Raw genomic sequence first — 19,529 nt, 5'->3', positions numbered from 1 at the left:
GCTTTTGGAGGTTTCATTCAGCAGGTTTCAAAGATAAGTTGAATTGGATGTTAAAAAACGTTCCCTCTATACTGCCAACTGTCTTGCACCATCTCCATTCATCAGTGATTCAGTGCACCTGGTACAGAGCCTGACCACAGCCCAACTCTGATTGGCTCAGAGTGATGTCAGTCACACTGCAGGATTACAAGCCCGCCAACTTCTGTTTCATGTAAAATACATTGGTGATACATTTTGCAGTGTAAACATTGGTGAACTGGGTTTACAATTATCAAATTATGTGTTCTTAAGTTAAAGCAACTCTGCTCAACATGTGGTAAAATATCAGCCAGGATGAGCGGTTAATGCGTGTCACACCTATGAACAGGTGAGGGCAATGTGACCCCTCAGCACTGGACCCAGATAAAACCACAAGGAAAGATGGCAGGCACACAGCAGGACAAGGTGCAGGGTGATTTTATTTTCCCAACATCAAAAGTGACAGTGAGGCAATCAGCATGTTGTCTGTGGATAAGAACACAAACAGAATTATTTACCCAAATACACAATGTTAACAAGCAATCCAAATGACATCAAATTAGCAATAAACAAACAATGTAACAATCAATTAAAGCAACAATAAACAATATATTTTAACCATGCTAAAGAAAAAAACATATGCAATTCACCTTTAAGGTCAGCATGAGTTGGACTGGCTCACAGCACCTCTGTAGCAGCAGACTGGGGTTTGGGGCAAGTTTTGCACTTCTTTTATAGCCATAGCTCCACCCATCTCCCCACCCACGTGGCACAATCCACAAGTGAGTGAGTGAAGCACTCTGGGAGATGAAGTACACCAGTGGTGGCCATTTTAGTGTGCGTGTGCGTGTGCGTGTGCGCGTGCGTGTGCGTGTGCGTGTGCGCGTGTGCGTGTGCGTGTGCATGTGCAAACAGACAAAATAGTCATAGGAAGTAGTATGTTTAGCAATAAAAAACAATATAACAATCAAACAAACAATAAACAATATATTTTAACCATGGCTAAAGAGAAAAACATATGCAATTCACCTTTAAGATCAGGATGGCTTGGAATGGCAATTCAACAATGGCTAACAAAACTACAACTTACTTAATAATACATCTGAAGGGAGGATAAACACCAAAGGCCTGAAACACCAACACAGCCTCTACTGCAGTAACGGACACACACTGAATGTAGAGGCTGATTAGCGTCTTAAGTGCAGGTGTGTGGTGATCAGTCCAGAATTAGGTGCAGGTGTGGTGTATATGTGTGTGCGTGTGTGTACGTGTGTGTGTGTGTGCGCGTGTGTGTGTGTGTGCGCGTGTGCGTGTGTGTGTGTGTGTGTGTGTGTGTGCTTTTGATGACTATAGCCAGCACCCTGCATTGCAGCTTGTCATGCAGTCCATTTACCATTAAGGACATGTCTGTATTACACACATAATCCACCACTTTACATTAAAAGTCTGCCCTGAATGGAGGTGTTTGAACTAATTGGTGTGGGTTGTGCTGTTACAATGGAAGTAAAGTAAAGGTAAAGTCCCACTGATTGTCACACAATGTGTGAAATTTGTTCTCCGCATTTGACCCATCCCCTGGGGGAGCGGTGAGCGGCAGCGTGCGCCGCGCTCGGGAATCATATGGTGATCTAACCCCCCAATTCCAACCCTTTGATGCTGAGTGCCAAGCAGGGAGGCAAATGGGTCTCATTTTTATAGTCTTTGCTATGACTCGGCCGGGGATCGAACTCACGACCTCCCAGTCTCAGGGCGGACATTCAGACCACAAGGCCACTGAGCTGGACACATTAGTGACAAGGATAATTCAGATTTAATTCTCTTTTTGGACCTTTCACATCTGAAGACACAATAATGTATTGGAATGTTTTTCCTTTCATATATCTGAAAGAAGGCTCCCAGCAAACACAATTACATCATGATGATGTTCTGATATCATCTTTCAGTGACGTCCAGGACTAGGCCAAATCACAGCCGATTTGGGGATCATTTAGACATCTACACAGGAATGTCAAGAGGACGTCGAAATATGACGTTACCATAAATAGGCATATTCAGTTATTTTGCTATGTACACAGTGTGTATTCAGCAGCGTTATACATAATTATATCCAGATTAACCTTTATTCTACATTTTCAAAAAATAATACAGTTACCTGGCCGTGGTTTGAACCCAGGACCTCCAGCTTTGGTGTCTGCTACTTTACCCCTACACCATCCTTCCACAGCAATGACAAGGCACGGATATAACCTTATTATGGCATAAACTTGTTTTTATTCAAACGTGGGTGTCAAGTCTTTGTGGATCGGGCATTACTGTGTGACATCTAAACCAACTATGTATTATGCTACAGCAGATGCAGAACCCCAAAACACATTAACCCCACCCAAAATGCTACATTCCAACTTCCAGTAGTAGTAGTAGTAGTAGTAGTAGTAGTAGTAGTAGCAGTAGTAGTAGTTTTTTCAGTTTATTTATATTTAGTAGTAGTAGTGTTGGTAGTAGTGGGAGTGGTAGCAATAGTAGCAGCAGAAGTACTAAGAATAGTAGTAGTAGTAGTAGTAGCAGCAGCGGCAGTAGTAGTGGTGGTTGGCTGTTATAGTGCCACCATCTGGTGGATTGGTGTAATTTTTTCCTCTGAGTAGTGGGTGATGTCTTGAAACTATGTAGAAAGGTGGGTGATGTGGGGCGTATGGTTTCTGAGATCCACACACTTTTAGGGCAGGAAAAGAACTAAAGCAAATACACACAAGTTTAGACATTTATCATTTCAAAACGGTTTCACGTATCCAAAATCCTTTAATAACTTTAGGTCGGGGTAGTCCATAGATAACCCAGAAAAAGTTTCGTGTGATTTGGCCAAACAGTCTAGGAGGAGCTCGCAAAAGTAGGTTTTTGATAAAATTCAAAATGGCGGAAATCTACCACACAGAAATGGGCGTGGCCTAGTGGGTTAGATACATGATGCTCCAGGGAAACCAGTAGATGTGGAATTTTGATTCTACAGCTCGCAGTTCAGAAGGTATGGACCGACAAACATGAAATTGGCTGTTATAGCGCCACCATCTGGTGGATTGGTGTAATTTTTTTACTCTGAGTAGTGGGTGATGTCGTGAACCTGTGTGGAAAGTTTGGGTGATGGGGGGTGTATGGTTTCTGAGATCCACACACTTTTAGGGCAGGAAAAGAACAAAAGTAAATACACAAAAGTTTAAACATTTATCATTTCAAGACGGTTTCACGTATCCAAATTCTGTGTAAGACTTTCGGTCAGGTAAGTCCAGAGATGACACAGAAAAAGTTTGGGCTCATTCAGGCAAATGGCCTGGGAGGAGATAGCAAAAGTAGGTTTTTGATAAAATTCAAATGGCGGAAAATCTAGGCACACGCAAATGGGCGTGGCCTATATGGATAGATGCGTATTGATGCAGGGAATACAGCCGAAGTGGAATTTTGATTCTACGCCTCACGGTTCAGAAGATATGGACCATAACGCGAAATGGTCTGTTATAGCGCCACCATCTGGCCGATATGGGTAATTTTTTGTTTCTGAGTAGTGAGGCACATTTACAATCTATGTGCCCAGTCTGGCTACGCTGAGCATTACAGTTTCTGCTGTACATACAGTTTTACCGGAGAAGAAGAATAAAAATAAAAAATATAGCCGCAAGCGGCGATGCGGGGTCCAAGCTTCCGGTGACTTGGGGGGTATATGTCAGATAATATAGACACTGAATAGTGCACATTTATTCAGAGTTGGTATTTGCAAGTAAACAAAGTTTGGTTGAGTTCCGGTGACCTGATGGTTTCCAAGCAGTAGTAGTAGTAGTAGTTGTAATAGTAGTAGTAGTAGTGTTGGTAGTAGTGAGAGTGGTAGCAGCACTAGTTGTAATTGACTGGTTAATGATTTGTGGGCAATTTGGTGTCGGGTGTGTTTCATTAAATGTTTAGAGATTTATCATTTCAAAACGGTTTAACATATCCAAAATCCTTTGATAGCTTTAGGTCGGGGTAGTCCATAGATGACCCAGAAATAATTTTGTGTGATTTGGCCAAACGGCCTAGGAGGAGTTCGCAAAAGTAGGTTTTTGATCAAATTCAAAATGGCGAAGATCTAGGCACACGCAAATGGGCGAGGCCTATATGGATAGATGCGTATTGATCCAAGGAATCCCTGAGAAGTGAAATTTTGAGTATAGGACACACGGTTCAGAAAATATGCACCATAACGCGAAATGGTCTGTTATAGCGCCACCATCTGGTGGATTAGTGTATTCTTTTTTCTCTGAGTAGGGGGTGACCTATTGAAACTATCTGGAAAGTTTAGGTGATGTGGAGGGTATGGTTTCTGAGATCCACACACTTTTAGGGCAGAAAAAGAAGAAAAACAAATAGACAATATAGCCGCAAGCGGCGATGCGGGGTCCAAGCTTCCGGTGACTTGGGGGGTATATGTCAGATAATATAGACACTGAATAGTGCACATTTATTCAGAGTTGGTATGTGCACAAGTAGCAGTAGTAGTAGTAGTAGTAGTAGCAGTAGTAGTAATAGTAGTAGTAGTAGTAGTGTTGGGAGTAGTGGGAGTGGTAGCAGTAGTAGCAGCAGTAGTTGTAATTGACCGGTTAATGAGTTGTGGGCAATTTAGTGTCGGGGTGTGTTTCATTAAAAGTTTAGAGATTTATCATTTCAAAACCGTTTCACGTATCCAAAATCCTTTGATAACTTTAGGTCGGGTTAGTCCATAGATGACCCAGAAGAATTTCCGTGTGATTTGGCCAAACGGTGTAGGAGGAGTTCGCAAAAGTAGGTTTTTGAGAAAATTCAAAATGGCGGACAATCTAGGCACACGCACACGCATGGGCGTGCCCTATATGGATAGATGCGTAATGATCCAAGGAATCCAGAAGTGACATTTTGAGTATAGGACACACGGTTCAGAAGATATGGACCATAACGTGAAATGGTCTGTTATAGCGCCACCATCTGGTGGATTGGTGTATTCTTTTTTCTCTGAGTAGGGGGTGACCTCTTGAACCTATGTGGAAAGTTTAGGTGATGTGGAGGGTATGGTTTCTGAGATCCACACACTTTTAGGGCAGAAAAAGAAGAAAAACAAATAGACAATATAGCCGCAAGCGGCGATGCGGGGTCCAAGCTTCCGGTGACTTGGGGGGTATATGTCAGATAGTGCACATTTATTCAGACTTGGTATGTGCACAAGTAAACAAAGTTTGGTTGAGATCCGGTGACCTGACGGTTTCCAAGCAGTACTAGTAGTAGTAGTAGTAGCAGTAGTAATAGTGTTGGTAGTAGAGGGAGTGGTAGCAGTAGTAGCAGCAGAAGTACTAAGAATAGTAAATGGTAAATGGACTGCATTTATATAGCGCTTTTATCCAAAGCGCTTTACAATGTGCCTACATTCACCCATTCACACACCGAAGGCGGCCAGCTGCCACGCAGGGTTCTGGCACAGCCATCGGGAGCAATTTGGGGTTCAGTGTCTTGCCCAAGGACACTTCGACGTGCGGACTGGAGGAGCCGGGGAACGAACCACCAACCTTCTAATTAGTGGACAACCCGCTCTACCTCCTGAGCCACAGCCGCCACTAGTAGCCAATAGTAGTAGTAGTAGTAGCAGCAGCAGCAGTAGTAGTGGTGGTTGGCTGTTATAGCGCCACCATCTGGTGGATTGGTGTAATTTTTTCCTCTGAGTAGTGGGTGATGTCTTGAAACTTGAAGTAGTACTTGGATAGAAAGCAGTTTTTGTGTACAATATCCCTTTAAGTATCTGGACAGAAAGTGGTATTTGGGTAGAACATACTGTCAATACGACAAGTACTTCTCTGGCTCTGCAGATACATATAATATGGTCTACAAAGTTAAATACAACAGTCTGGATAGCTCACTTGGTAAAGCTCATGACTTATGCTAACTAAAGACTATTGTGGCTCAAAGTTCAAACCCCATGTGGGATGAACAATTTTCAACTTCAGACAGTTAAGTCAGTAATAGTAATTAAAACCCCACATGTTGCCTCCTTATTTTGCGGTGTTTCATGAACTTTTTCAATATCTTGGAAATGTTAGCTGGAGATTGCGTGGCTGTGTTCAAGAACGTGTTTTGCAACAGGAGAGGTTAGTTCTTGTCTCATGATGGAGCTTTTGTGTTCTGAAATCAGAATTTTCAGTTGTCATTGAGTCTTTCCCACACACACATCAAACCATAGGGCATAGTGGCGTCCACTACAGAACGTTGATGGTTTTATCCCTGAAATTGCTTTTGATGACTATAGCCAGCACCCTGCATTGCAGCTTGTCATGCAGTCCATTTACCATTAAGGACATGTCTGTATTACACACATAATCCACCACTTTACATTAAAAGTCTGCCCTGAATGGAGGTGTTTGAACTAATTGGTGTGGGTTGTGCTGTTACAATGGAAGTAAAGTAAAGGTCAAGTCCCACTGATTGTCACACAATGTGTGAAATTTGTTCTCCGCATTTGACCCATCCCCTGGGGGAGCGGTGAGCGGCAGCGTGCGCCGCGCTCGGGAATCATATGGTGATCTAACCCCCCAATTCCAACCCTTTAATGCTGAGTGCCAAGCAGGGAGGCAAATGGGTCTCATTTTTATAGTCTTTGCTATGACTCGGCCGGGGATCGAACTCACGACCTCCCAGTCTCAGGGCGGACATTCAGACCACAAGGCCACTGAGCTGGACACATGAGTGACAAGGATAATTCAGATTTAATTCTCTTTTTGGACCTTTCACATCTGAAGACACAATAATGTATTGGAATGTTTTTCCTTTCATATATCTGAAAGAAGGCTCCCAGCAAACACAATTACATCATGATGATGTTCTGATATCATCTTTCAGTGACGTCCAGGACTAGGCCAAATCACAGCCGATTTGGGGATCATTTAGACATCTACACAGGAATGTCAAGAGGACGTCGAAATATGACGTTACCATAAATAGGCATATTCAGTTATTCTGCTATGTACACAGTGTGTATTCAGCAGCGTTATACATAATTATATCCAGATTAACCTTTATTCTACATTTTCAAAAAATAAAACAGTTACCTGGCCGTGGTTTGAACCCAGGACCTCCAGCTTTGGTGTCTGCTACTTTACCCCTACACCATCCTTCCACAGCAATGACAAGGCACGGATATAACCTTATTATGGCATAAACTTGTTTTTATTCAAACGTGGGTGTCAAGTCTTTGTGGATCGGGCATTACTGTGTGACATCTAAACCAACTATGTATTATGCTACAGCAGATGCAGAACCCCAAAACACATTAACCCCACCCAAAATGCTACATTCCAACTTCCAGTAGTAGTAGTAGTAGTAGTAGTAGTAGTAGTAGTAATAGTAGCAGAAGTAGTAATAGTAGTAGTAGTAGTGTTGGTAGTAGTGGGAGTGGTAGCAGTAGTAGCAGCAGTAGTTGTAATTGACCGGTTAATGAGTTGTGGGCAATTTAGTGTTGGCATGTGTTTCATTAAAAGTTTAGAGATTTATCATTTCAAAACGGTTTCACATATCCAAAATCCTTTACTAACCTTAGGTCGGGGTAGTCCATAAATGACCCAGAAAAAGTTTTGTGTGATTTGGCCAAACGGTCTAGGAGGAGCTTGCAAAAGTAGGTTTTTGATCAAATTCAAAATGGCGGAAAATCTACCACGCAGAAATGGGCGTGGCCTAGTGGGTTAGATACATGATGCTCCAGGGAAACCAGTAGATGTGGAATTTTGATTCTACAGCTCGCAGTTCAGAAGTTATGGACCGACAAACGTGAAATTGGCTGTTATAGCGCCACCATCTGGTGGATTGGTGTAATTTTTTTACTCTGAGTAGTGGGTGATGTCGTGAACCTGTGTGGAAAGTTTGGGTGATGGGGGGTGTATGGTTTCTGAGATCCACACACTTTTAGGGCAGGAAAAGAACAAACGTAAATACACAAAAGTTTAAACATTTATCATTTCAAGACGGTTTCACGTATCCAAATTCTGTGTAAGACTTTCGGTCAGGTAAGTCCAGAGATGCCACAGAAAAGTTTGGGCTCATTCAGGCAAATGGCCTGGGAGGAGATAGCAAAAGTAGGTTTTTGATAAAATTCAAAATGGCGGAAAATCTAGGCACACGCAAATGGGCGTGGCCTATATGGATAGATGCGTATTGATCCAGGGAATACAGCCGAAGTGGAATTTTGATTCTACGCCTCACGGTTCAGAAGATATGGACCATAACGCGAAATGGTCTGTTATAGCGCCACCATCTGGCCGATATGGGTAATTTTTTGTTTCTGAGTAGTGAGGCACATTTACAATCTATGTGCCCAGTCTGGCTACGCTGAGCATTACAGTTTCTGCTGTACATACAGTTTTACCGGAGAAGAAGAATAAAAAATAAAAATATAGCCGCAAGCGGCGATGCGGGGTCCAAGCTTCCGGTGACTTGGGGGGTGTATGTCAGATAATAGACACTGAATTGCACATTTAATCAGAGTTGGTATGTGCACAAGTGCACAAAGTTTGGTTGAGATTTGGTGACCTGACCGGGTTCAAGCAGTAGTAGCAGTAGTAATAGTAGTGTTAGTGTATATGTGTGTAAGTGTGTATATGTGTGTGTGTATATATGTGTGTGTATATGTGTGAGTATATGTATGTGTGTGTGTGTGTGTGTGTGTGTGTGTGTGTGTGTGTGTGTGTGTGTGGCGTGTGTGTGTGTGTGTAGGTGTATATGTGTGTGGCAATGTGCACTGGAGCTAGCGGCTGAATTACACCAACTAAGGTACAACCTTGCTACAGTGAACATTTAAGCTAGAATCAGGGTGTAAATGACATTTTCAAGTCAACTTGGCATCTCAGGGCTTGTGGAGAGTTTGATTACACCAGGTGAGCAGTATGGAAGCATTCTATGTATTTGTTTTTTCTATGTTTTTGCTCATGGTCAACTTCACTCAGCAGACAGCTCTGTGCCTGTTGTGGTTAGAGTACAGTTCTATCTCTGTGTGTGATGCGTCCAGAGTGCTTTACCCAGTACACCGACTGCATACAAGTACCGCATAGTACCCCACTTCAAATAAACCAAACTATACCTTTCACAAATCAACTCAATAAGTGTCAAACTAAATGAATGCCTGCTAAACTGTTTTCGGATGTGCGAGATGTGCAAAATAAATAAGCATTGTTTCCGTTTTCGGTGGAGTGTCCCTTTAAGGCCAAAACTAACATCTCAGTTGGCTTTAATTAAAACACGAGAGGAATACATTTCAAATCACAACACATTGCCGTCACTTCAAATTACCTTCATACCTCCCTTTACATAACATTGAAAATATATTTCAGTTTGTGTAAACCTCCCTTTAAACTCACGGATTTGGCTTTTGGAGGTTTCATTCAGCAGGTTTCAAAGATAAGTTGAATTGGATGTTAAAAAACGTTCCCTCTATACTGCCAACTGTCTTGCACCATCTCCATTCATCAGTGATTCAGTGCACCTGGTACAGAGCCTGACCACAGCCCAACTCTGATTGGCTCAGAGTGATGTCAGTCACACTGCAGGATTACAAGCCCGCCAACTTCTGTTTCATGTAAAATACATTGGTGATACATTTTGCAGTGTAAACATTGGTGAACTGGGTTTACAATTATCAAATGATGTGTTCTTAAGTTAAAGCAACTCTGCTCAACATGTGGTAAAAAATCAGCCAGGATGAGCGGTTAATGAGTGTCACACCTATGAACAGGTGAGGGCAATGTGACCCCTCAGCACTGGACCCAGATAAAACCACAAGGAAAGATGGCAGGCACACAGCAGGACAAGGTGCAGGGTGATTTTATTTTCCCAACATCAAAAGTGACAGTGAGGCAATCAGCATGTTGTCTGTGGATAAGAACACAAACATAATTATTTACCCAAATACACAATGTTAACAAGCAATCCAAATGACATCAAATTAGCAATAAACAAACAATGTAACAATCAATTAAAGCAACAATAAACAATATATTTTAACCATGCTAAAGAAAAAAACATATGCAATTCACCTTTAAGGTCAGCATGAGTTGGACTGGCTCACAGCACCTCTGTAGCAGCAGACTGGGGTTTGGGGCAAGTTTTGCACTTCTTTTATAGCCATAGCTCCACCCATCTCCCCACCCACGTGGCACAATCCACAAGTGAGTGAGTGAGGCACTCTGGGAGATGAAGTACACCAGTGGTGGCCATTTTAGTGTGCGTGTGCGTGTGCGTGTGCAAACAGACAAAATAGTCATAGGAAGTAGTATGTTTAGCAATAAAAAACAATATAACAATCAAACAAACAATAAACAATATATTTTAACCATGGCCAAAGAGAAAAACATATGCAATTCACCTTTAAGATCAGGATGGCTTGGAATGGCAATTCAACAATGGCTAACAAAACTACAACTTACTTAATAATGCATCTGAAGGGAGGGTAAACACCAAAGGACTGAAACACCAACACAGCCTCTACTGCAGTTACGGACACACACTGAGTGTAGAGGCTGATTAGCGTCTTAAGTGCAGGTGTGTGGTGATCAGTCCAGAATTAGGTGCAGGTGTGGTGTATATGTGTGTGCGTGTGTGTACGTGTGTGTGTGTGTGCGCGTGTGTGTGTGTGTGTGTGTGTAGATCCGGTGACCTGACGGTTTCCAAGCAGTACTAGTAGTAGTAGTAGTAGCAGTAGTAGTAATAGTAGTAGTAGTATTGTTGGTAGTAGTGGGAGTGGTAGCAATAGTAGCAGCAGAAGTACTAAGAATAGTAGTAGTAGTAGTAGCAGCAGCGGCAGTAGTAGTGGTGGTTGGCTGTTATAGCGCCACCATCTGGTGGATTGGTGTAATTTTTTCCTCTGAGTAGTTCTTGAAACTATGTAGAAAGGTGGGTGATGTGGGGCGTATAGTTTCTGAGATCCACACACTTTTAGGGCAGGAAAAGAACAAAAGCAAATACACACATGTTTAGACATTTATCATTTCAAAACGGTTTCACGTATCCAAAATCCTTTAATAACTTTAGGTCGGGGTAGTCCATAGATAACCCAGAAAAAGTTTAGTGTGATTTGGCCAAACAGTCTAGGAGGAGCTCGCAAAAGTAGGTTTTTGATAAAATTCAAAATGGCGGAAAATCTACCACACAGAAATGGGCGTGGCCTAGTGGGTTAGATACATGATGCTCCAGGGAAACCAGTAGATGTGGAATTTTGATTCTACAGCTCGCAGTTCAGAAGTTATGGACCGACAAATGTGAAATTGGCTGTTATAGCGCCACCATCTGGTGGATTGGTGTAATTTTTTTACTCTGAGTAGTGGGTGATGTCGTGAACCTGTGTGGAAAGTTTGGGTGATGGGGGGTGTATGGTTTCTGAGATCCACACACTTTTAGGGCAGGAAAAGAACAAAAGTAAATACACAAAAGTTTAAACATTTATCATTTCAAGACGGTTTCACGTATCCAAATTCTGTGTAAGAGTTTTGGTCAGGTAAGTCCAGAGATGCCACAGAAAAAGTTTGCGCTCATTCAGGCAAATGGCCTGGGAGGAGATAGCAAAAATAGGTTATTGACAAAGTCCAAGATGGCGGAAAATCTAGCAGACTTAAATGGGCGTGGTCTATATGGATAGATGCGTATTGATCCAGGGAATCCAGCAGATGTGGAATTTTGATTCTACGCCTCACGGTTCAGCAGTTATGGGTCAATACGCAAAAGGGTCTGTTATAGCGCCACCATCTGGCCAATATGGCTAATTTTTTGTCTCTGAGTAGTGGGGCACATTTCCAACCTATGTGCAAAGTCTGGCTACTGGCGGCCTTATGGTTTCTGACGTGCATACTGTTTTAGCGGAGAATAAAAATAATAATAAACGGAACAGATACAATAGGGATCCACGCACTTCGTGCTTGGACCCCTAATAAAAAAATAATAATCAGAACAGATACAATAGGGATCCACGCACTTCGTGCTTGGACCCCTAAATATAGCCGCAAGCGGCGATGCGGGGTCCAAGCTTCCGGTGACTTGGGGGGTGTATGTCAGATAATATAGACACTGAATTGCACATTTAATCAGAGTTGGTATGTGCACAAGTGCACAAAATTTGGTTGAGATTTGGTGACCTGACCGGGTTCAAGCAGTAGTAGCAGTATGGGCTTACAAGACACAAACCATTCAAGTTCAAACAACAGAAGTGGTGACACTTCTGCGGACACGCCCCCATAGAGCAGGCAATAGTGCTCATTTCTTCACATTTTTGAAACCTAATTTAATAATGTACTTGGCAGCATTTTTTAATCATTCCAATTGGGGCTAGGTGGTTAATAACATTTTTTCTCTGGTGTGACAAACTCAAAGCACACATTTATTTTTTGCCTTACAGGGACTTTAAGTAACAAATATCTCAAGGCAATGCAAATGGCCTCTGGACACGCACGCACGCACGCACGCACGCACGCACGCACGCACGCACACACACACACACACACACACACACACACACACACACACTCTCTCTCTCTCTCTAGCTCTCTTTATTCCTCTCTATCTTGCTCTCTCACACTCTCTCTCTCGCACACACACACACACACACACACACACACACACACACACACACACACACACACACACACACACACACACACACACTTCTTGGCATGCACAGCAGCAGTCATTTTTCTTGTTAATGTAGCGTCTGGAATTTGCAGGGCGGCGGTGTACAAATGAAAGGTTGCACGTCTCACTCGCTTGGCAATATGTATTTGATAAGAGCCGTAAATCAACTAGTGTAGCGGAGCACAGCCTGCAGGGACGCACTAAACACGTGTTCATGGAAAGCAGCGCTAAATTGGAGTGGAATATGTGTGTGTGTGTGTGCGTGCGTGTGTGTGTGCGTGCGCGCATGCATCAGAGTGTTGAGAGCGTACAGTCGCTCATGTCTCTGCGAGGGTCGGGGGGGAGACCAGGCCCGCCCCTAGCTCCAGGTGGTGGCAGTGGAGCGGGAATCGAACCGGCCAACCTCTGGCCCCCGCGTCACTGTGTGGTTGATAATTCTTTCACACCACCAGCTCTTCTCTGGGCGCTTTTGTCTCTTTCCTCTAGCTGTCCTCACCATTCAAAACTGACCGAGGCTTGAACCCACGACCTCAAAAGCAACTGATGCCACAATAATGCAGGGTAGCAAGCCAACTCCGTGCCACCAGGCCTTCTTAAGAGAGGTTTTCTCAGGGATTTAAATCACTCTTTCCTCTGGCTGTCGCCATTCAAAAGTGACCAAGGATCGAACCCACGACCTGGAAAGAGAGTGCGGCCTCAATAATGCAGGGCAGCAAGCCAACTTCCTGTCCCACCAGGTCAGACTTCATAAGAGAGGTGGAGTCAGAGAGGCTCTGAAAACCTTTCATGGTTAAATAAAAAGTTTTTTTTTAACATGCAGATAAGTGATTTTCCTTTATGCAGTTTTTTATTTTAGACTTTTTTCCAGGCATTTGATGCTTTATTGACGTATAATGAGAGAAAGACACAGAGGTGTGGGAGAGAGAGAACATGCAACAAATGAGCACAGGCCAGATTTGAACCCGGGTCGGTTCAAATCCGGTTGGTTTTCAGAGAGCTCAGAACAGAATGGCTGATGTCTCAGTGTTACGGTTCAGGCCGTGCTTTGGAGTCTTGTCCAGGTAGTCGTGAGTCTGTTTATCTCTATCAGATCTATATCCCACAGAGATAAACACAGTGTTTATCTTTATCCAATCTATATCACATAGAGATAAACAGTGTTTATGTCTGGTCTGGCACGCTGACTTAAAGATGGATGCAGTCTGATTACTTAAACAATCTTTGAGCAACAGTTGTACCAAAAGCTTGTGGCTTTGTGTTGTTATTATTGTGGAGGAATCTTACAAATTGGACCTTGATGGTATGCAAACATGGAAACATGGCTGTGGATTCTGTTACCATTAGCCTACATACAACAATGTAAGATAAATCAAGGTCCAAATGATTGCAGTAGTTTTGAATTTAGAAACTGAGATAAATCCAGTTTTATTGAGATTGTTTTAGACTAGGGTTTCTGCTCCGAGCGCGGCCTCGCCCGCTGCGCAGCCCCGCCTGCCCTATTACCATGCGCAGTACACAATTGCTCAACTTCGCATCACTGATGACATCACTCAATGATGACATCACAATTGCTCGAGTGACATCACTGTTGATGTCATGGACATTGTGACATCATCAATGACATCACAATTGCTCGAGTGACCATGACATCATCGAGTGCTTGGGTGACATCACTGATGATGTCATGGACATTGTGACATCATCAATGACATCACAATTGCTCGAGTGACCATGACATCATCGAGTGCTTGAGTGACATCACTGATGATGATTTATTTTAACATTTTAATATCTTCAATTGATTAGAAGTGTATTAACAACAAAAAACAGGTTGTGTGTGTGCACACGCAGACTTGGGCGCGTATGCGCCCATCTATATGCATGTGTTTGTGCATATTTACGTGCTTGTGAATTTGTGTGTGTGTTTGTCTGCGCTTGTGCATTTATCTGCAGATGTGTGTGTGTGTGTGTGTGCATATGTGTTTGTCGGTTACATGCTGCCACTCCAACGTTCTGCCACTCCGAAATATCGGCACTCAGAAATATTGCCACTCAGAAATCCCACCACTCCGATTTCCATAAGGTCCGCCACTCCGAACTTGATTTGACTGTCTGTGAAAGCTGCTGTATAAACATAACTTATTTATTTACTCTCCCAGCCCCACGCCAAACCTAACCTCCCCCCATGCCTGAACCTAACCTCCCCCAGACCCTAACCCAAAACCTAACCTCTCCCACCCCCACGCCTAAACCTAAGGACGGCACTTCGGAATGGCGGCTCCTTTAGAAAAACGAGGAAGGGCCGACATTTCGAATAATGAAGGCAGGAATTTTCGTAATGGTGGGGCCTATGAAAAAAAGGTGAACGACCGCCAGTCCGAATAATGGAAGTTAACGTTCGGAGTGGCAGGGCTTCGGAAAGGCAGACAGTTACCGTGTTTGTCTCTCTATGTATCTCTGGTGTATCGGCAAATAGCTGATACAAATTACATCCCAGCATCAACCCTCTGTGTGTGTGTGTGTGTGCGTGCGCGTGTGTGTGTGTGTGTGTGTGTGTGTGCTTGTGCAGGTGAAAATTACTTTTCCTCGCTGCGCTCGACGTTTCTCTGCACTTGTCTTTTTTTCCCTCTCATCATGCCTTCAGCTTCGCTCGACGCCTCGATACTATAAAAGCCTTATTTACATTCACAGCAGGCCCGATCCCCCCGGGACTCACCGTCGCCCCGCGTGTTTCCTCGACAGAGACAAGCGATGCCGTGTGCGATCGGCCCGTCCTGCCTCGCTCCATATTTGGCTCACTTTCTTTTCTTCGCTTTCTGGGTCGCCGTCTGTTCTCTCTCTCTCTCTCTCTCTCTCTCTCTCTCTCTTTCTCTCTCTCTCTCTCTCTCTCCATCTCTCTCTCTTAGAAGCTAGGTTTACATCCATGGAGACAGAGTAACTCGGCTGCCAGTTTTCGACAGTATTTTACCTGACCGTTAAATACATGCACTTGGTGTAATCAGGGGGATGGATGAGAGCTGGGACACAAGGTGCGGACTGTTAATGCGGTTCATTACAAGTGTGGTACAATACAGTTTTTCACAATTGTTTAAACACATTAATTGGAACATCAGACACAATGTGCACAACCTGAAACTCATGTACCAACTGCCAAACCAATTCTGCTGAACTCCAAGCACATTTTCTGCTTCAGACTCAGATTCCCATTCCAAACCACACATTTTTCACAACACTACACACAATTCTCTATATGTTGCACACTCTTCCTGAATTCCCTCTCTTGGTGTTCACACAGAACACACTGCCAATCACATTTCTAAACTCCAAATGCTGTTGTGCAATTAGCAATCAGCAATTTTTGTTGTGTTTTTGTTTTTTGTCTTTATTTTGTTCTGTTTTATATGGTTAGTTTTTAACGTTTTGGTTTTAACTTTTCTCTTGAACTTTTGTTGTAAAGGCCTAACCAGGGACAGGGGTTGCAAATTAGCCTCGGCTAGAAACCTGTATGCATGACATCTGTTTTGTAGGTCATATGAAATCATGTTCAATGCATTTGTCCGTGTTCAATAAACGAATAAATAAATAAAATAAATACATTTGCTATAGAAGGGTCACAGATGAGCTCCTGGTTTTTGGAGAACAATGAATGGTGGCAACATCGAAGAGAGAGGTGATGAGGTCCTGTGGCCAGCCAGGGACCGAACGCAGGATGCAGCCTAGTTGTTTTGTTTATTGCCTATTTTCTGTTATCTCTTTCATTTCATCCCATTTTCATCCTGTTTGCTGTGATTTACAGTAGACTGCACATTTTGGGTACAAATAAAACATTATTTGTTGTCAAATTATTGTATGTTGTTTTCTATTTGAGTATACGTAAAAACATTATATGGTAATATTTTACATCCAACAGGTGAAAGTGTAACACTGAACATGCAAAGGCATAATTCTACTGATAAAGCATTCATATAGTGTTTTCCATTCATACTATAGTGTTTTCCATTCTGCACACCAGTGTTCAATGGGTGCTTAGAAATGTCTACTCATAGGATGTATGTGTTTGTCATTTGAAAATAAAATACCATTTAGTGAAGAGTTAACACTGTTTTGAGGGCAAAGTGTGCTTTTGCAAGACAAGTGTAGGATTTTGCATTTTGTGTGTGAGTTTTGAGATTTGTGTTTAGGGTTTTGAGAAAGTGAGGTAGTCTACCAGGAAATGTGTTTAAACAATTGTGAAAAACTGTAATGGTGTGAAACAACCCAAAACACATCTTCTACAACAGCATGAGTGAATACTGGATTCTGATTGGCTAGCAACAGTGGTAAATAGGCCAACAATCTACAGTTGGCCTATTTACCACTGTTGCTAGCCAATCAGAATTTTATATAAACAGGGTTTATAGCACTCGGCTTCGCCTCGTGCCACAACCCTGTACCAGTGGTAAATGTGGCCACAACCCCCTTCCTCTCGTGGTAAATTTCTTACTTGTTTTACGAGTGTTTGTTCCGAAACTATATCTTATGTATTAGTGATATTAAAGGTTGCATATTGTGTCTACCTCATCTTTATGGCTGTCTCACTCTCACTCTCACTCTCTCCTCCTTGGCTCTCCTCTCTTCCAAACCTGCAGCACTCAGGAGCACCAGTGATGGTAGAACGTGTTGCAGTGATTGCAGTGGTGCAGGCTTTGGTCCACAGATACAGATACCTCCACACTCGGCTCAAAGCAGCCAGACTCGTTTTCAGGAAGCAACCAGTGGAACAGATTTACCTCTGAATGGATTAGAGGCACCTATCACTACCTTCCACTCTTTCTTTCTTTCAATCTTTTTCATTTGCACTCACATTTCTCATACAATGTGTTGAGTCATTCTCTCTCTCTCTCTCTCTCTGCTCCCTCGCTCTATCGCTCTCTGTCTGTTTATATTTCTCTGCCTGTCCTTCCTTCTCTCTCTCCATCTCTGATTTGATTTCAGACTGTAGTTTTCTTATTGAATAAGTGGTAAAGTTACTTTACAGCTCTATTATAGTGGCTGAGACGGCCCTGCTCTTTAACTAATTAAGTTGTAGATAGATAGGTCACATAAAGCCTGTATAAAGATGCCAGCGTAAACTGTGCGTGTGTGTGTGTGTGTGTGTGTGTGTGTAAACTTAATAAGGGTGGAGTTGGATTCAGACTGAAAATGTGTGTGTGTGTGTGTGTGTGTGTGTGTGTGTGTGTGTGTGTGTGTGTGTGTGTGTGTGTGTGTGTGTGTGTGTGTGTGTGTGTGTGTGTGTGTGTGTCTGTCTGTTTGTTTGTTTTAACTTACTGTAAGTCAGGTGCACTTGTGTAATTGGGGCAAAGGGCTGTGTCCCCAACAGGGCCGGCGCCAGGATGAAATGACTGAGGGGGCTGTTATAACTGGCGAGGGGGCTGATTTTTTTCTTTTTTTTTTAATATATATATTTTTATATCGTAAAACATAGGTTATATACCCGCTATGCCTATTTCTGGAATTTTTAACCATAATAACCTCTGAAAAGCGCAATAACAACACAAGAAAGACTACTATTCAAAATCAAATAAAACATTTATTTCACAGCAGCAGATTAAGGCATTACTGTAATAGAGGTTCAAGGGTTCATAGGTTCAAATTTAATAAATAGCTACATTTCTGACACCTTGTGACAACCAAAGCACAGCAAATAGCGCTTCCCTGCCAATTCTGAAACAACAGAGCTATGTTTACAGGGGGTAGCCTACATCAACTTAAACTGATCAAATTTGATGAAGACTGCAGAAACAGCAGCCTAAACATGTCAGGTACAAACATTGCCTAACTGGCCTTTATAGATAAACTATTCTTTAAAAAAAAAAAAAAAAAATTCAAGTGAGGGGGCCGAAAATTGAACTGAGGGGGCTAAGCCCCCTTAGGCCCCCTCGTGGCGCCGGCCCTGGTCCCCAGTAGGTAAAAAGCAGATTTTGGGGTCAGGGGTTTAAGTCAGTGTTAAAGTCGAGCTGAACCCAAAAATGACTTTTCTTTTCTTTTAGTTCAAATACCTGGGTATGCAGTGCACCTATTTAATAATGTATGCAAAGAAAATCACAACAATCTAATTTCTTTAGTTTTTCACACTTTTTCACATCAAAAGTTCATTTTTCAAGATTTAATTGATAACAGTAATGTACAGTTTGCTGACGTCACCCAGTACTATCAAATTTCTACCCCATTTCAACCAATCATATCACGACATGCAGCTGTCAATCAAATCTTCATTTCAGGATAATTTTCTCTTCCAAATGAAATAGAAAATGGCGCCTAGTGCCTGTCATCTGGCAGAATTCCTATCCCATAAACTAACTACTAACTTGGCCAATTGTTCGAAACATGAACAAAAACCAAAAACTATAATCTCTAAGAATGCAAAGAAATGTAACTGGCTCGTTAAAACGCGCATTCCAGGGATATCGTATTTACAGCAGCGATAATGGAGATAATGGACATCCGAGAGCTTGGTTGTCAGGGGTCGCACTTCGGAGATTCCAGGCCGACGTGCTGCACTCTCCGCTCGGCAACACGAAGGCAGCTGGCTGCCTGCGGCTCGCTGAGCTCCACTCAGCCACTAACCTTCCGTCAAAAGGCTCTTCCCGAGGGGAGCGCCACAACAAACTGAATCCCACTCAATTTGGAGGCGGAACACGCCAGGATTGGCCAAAGCCCAATCCAGTCCCCAGAATTGTCAAATAAAATCATCGACATGATACTATGACCCGTCTCTCAACCTGTCATCTTAGACAAACTATGTTTTCAGTCTGAAACGGACTCATATGCATGTGATGAACGGGTTCAGTTCGACTTTAAGTGGGGTCAGGGGGTTAAGTCAG

General features: G+C 42.8%; 2 pseudogenes across 2 annotated transcripts in view; one reads left to right on the top strand and one right to left on the bottom strand.

The window, feature by feature from the left end:
• The window catches only part of LOC310770800 (solute carrier family 22 member 23 pseudogene), a 95,290-nt pseudogene extending 82,104 nt beyond the window's left edge, over positions 1 to 13,186 (top strand). Inside the window, exon 3 of the transcript in view lies at positions 13,153 to 13,186. The product of the transcript in view is annotated as a solute carrier family 22 member 23 pseudogene (transcript). The remainder of the gene's footprint in view (positions 1 to 13,152) is intronic.
• A 478-nt stretch (positions 13,187 to 13,664) lies between these two features.
• The window catches only part of LOC310770799 (solute carrier family 22 member 23 pseudogene), a 45,162-nt pseudogene continuing 39,297 nt past the window's right edge, over positions 13,665 to 19,529 (bottom strand). The window contains exon 2 of the transcript in view: positions 13,665 to 13,758. The product of the transcript in view is annotated as a solute carrier family 22 member 23 pseudogene (transcript). The remainder of the gene's footprint in view (positions 13,759 to 19,529) is intronic.

The sequence above is a fragment of the Poromitra crassiceps genome, assembly GCF_964638095.1.
Source record: "Poromitra crassiceps genome assembly, contig: HAP1_SCAFFOLD_230, whole genome shotgun sequence".
NCBI lineage: Eukaryota > Metazoa > Chordata > Actinopteri > Beryciformes > Melamphaidae > Poromitra > Poromitra crassiceps.
Note: the sequence above shows the minus strand (reverse complement) of the source record. Positions and strands in the feature narration are given on the sequence as shown.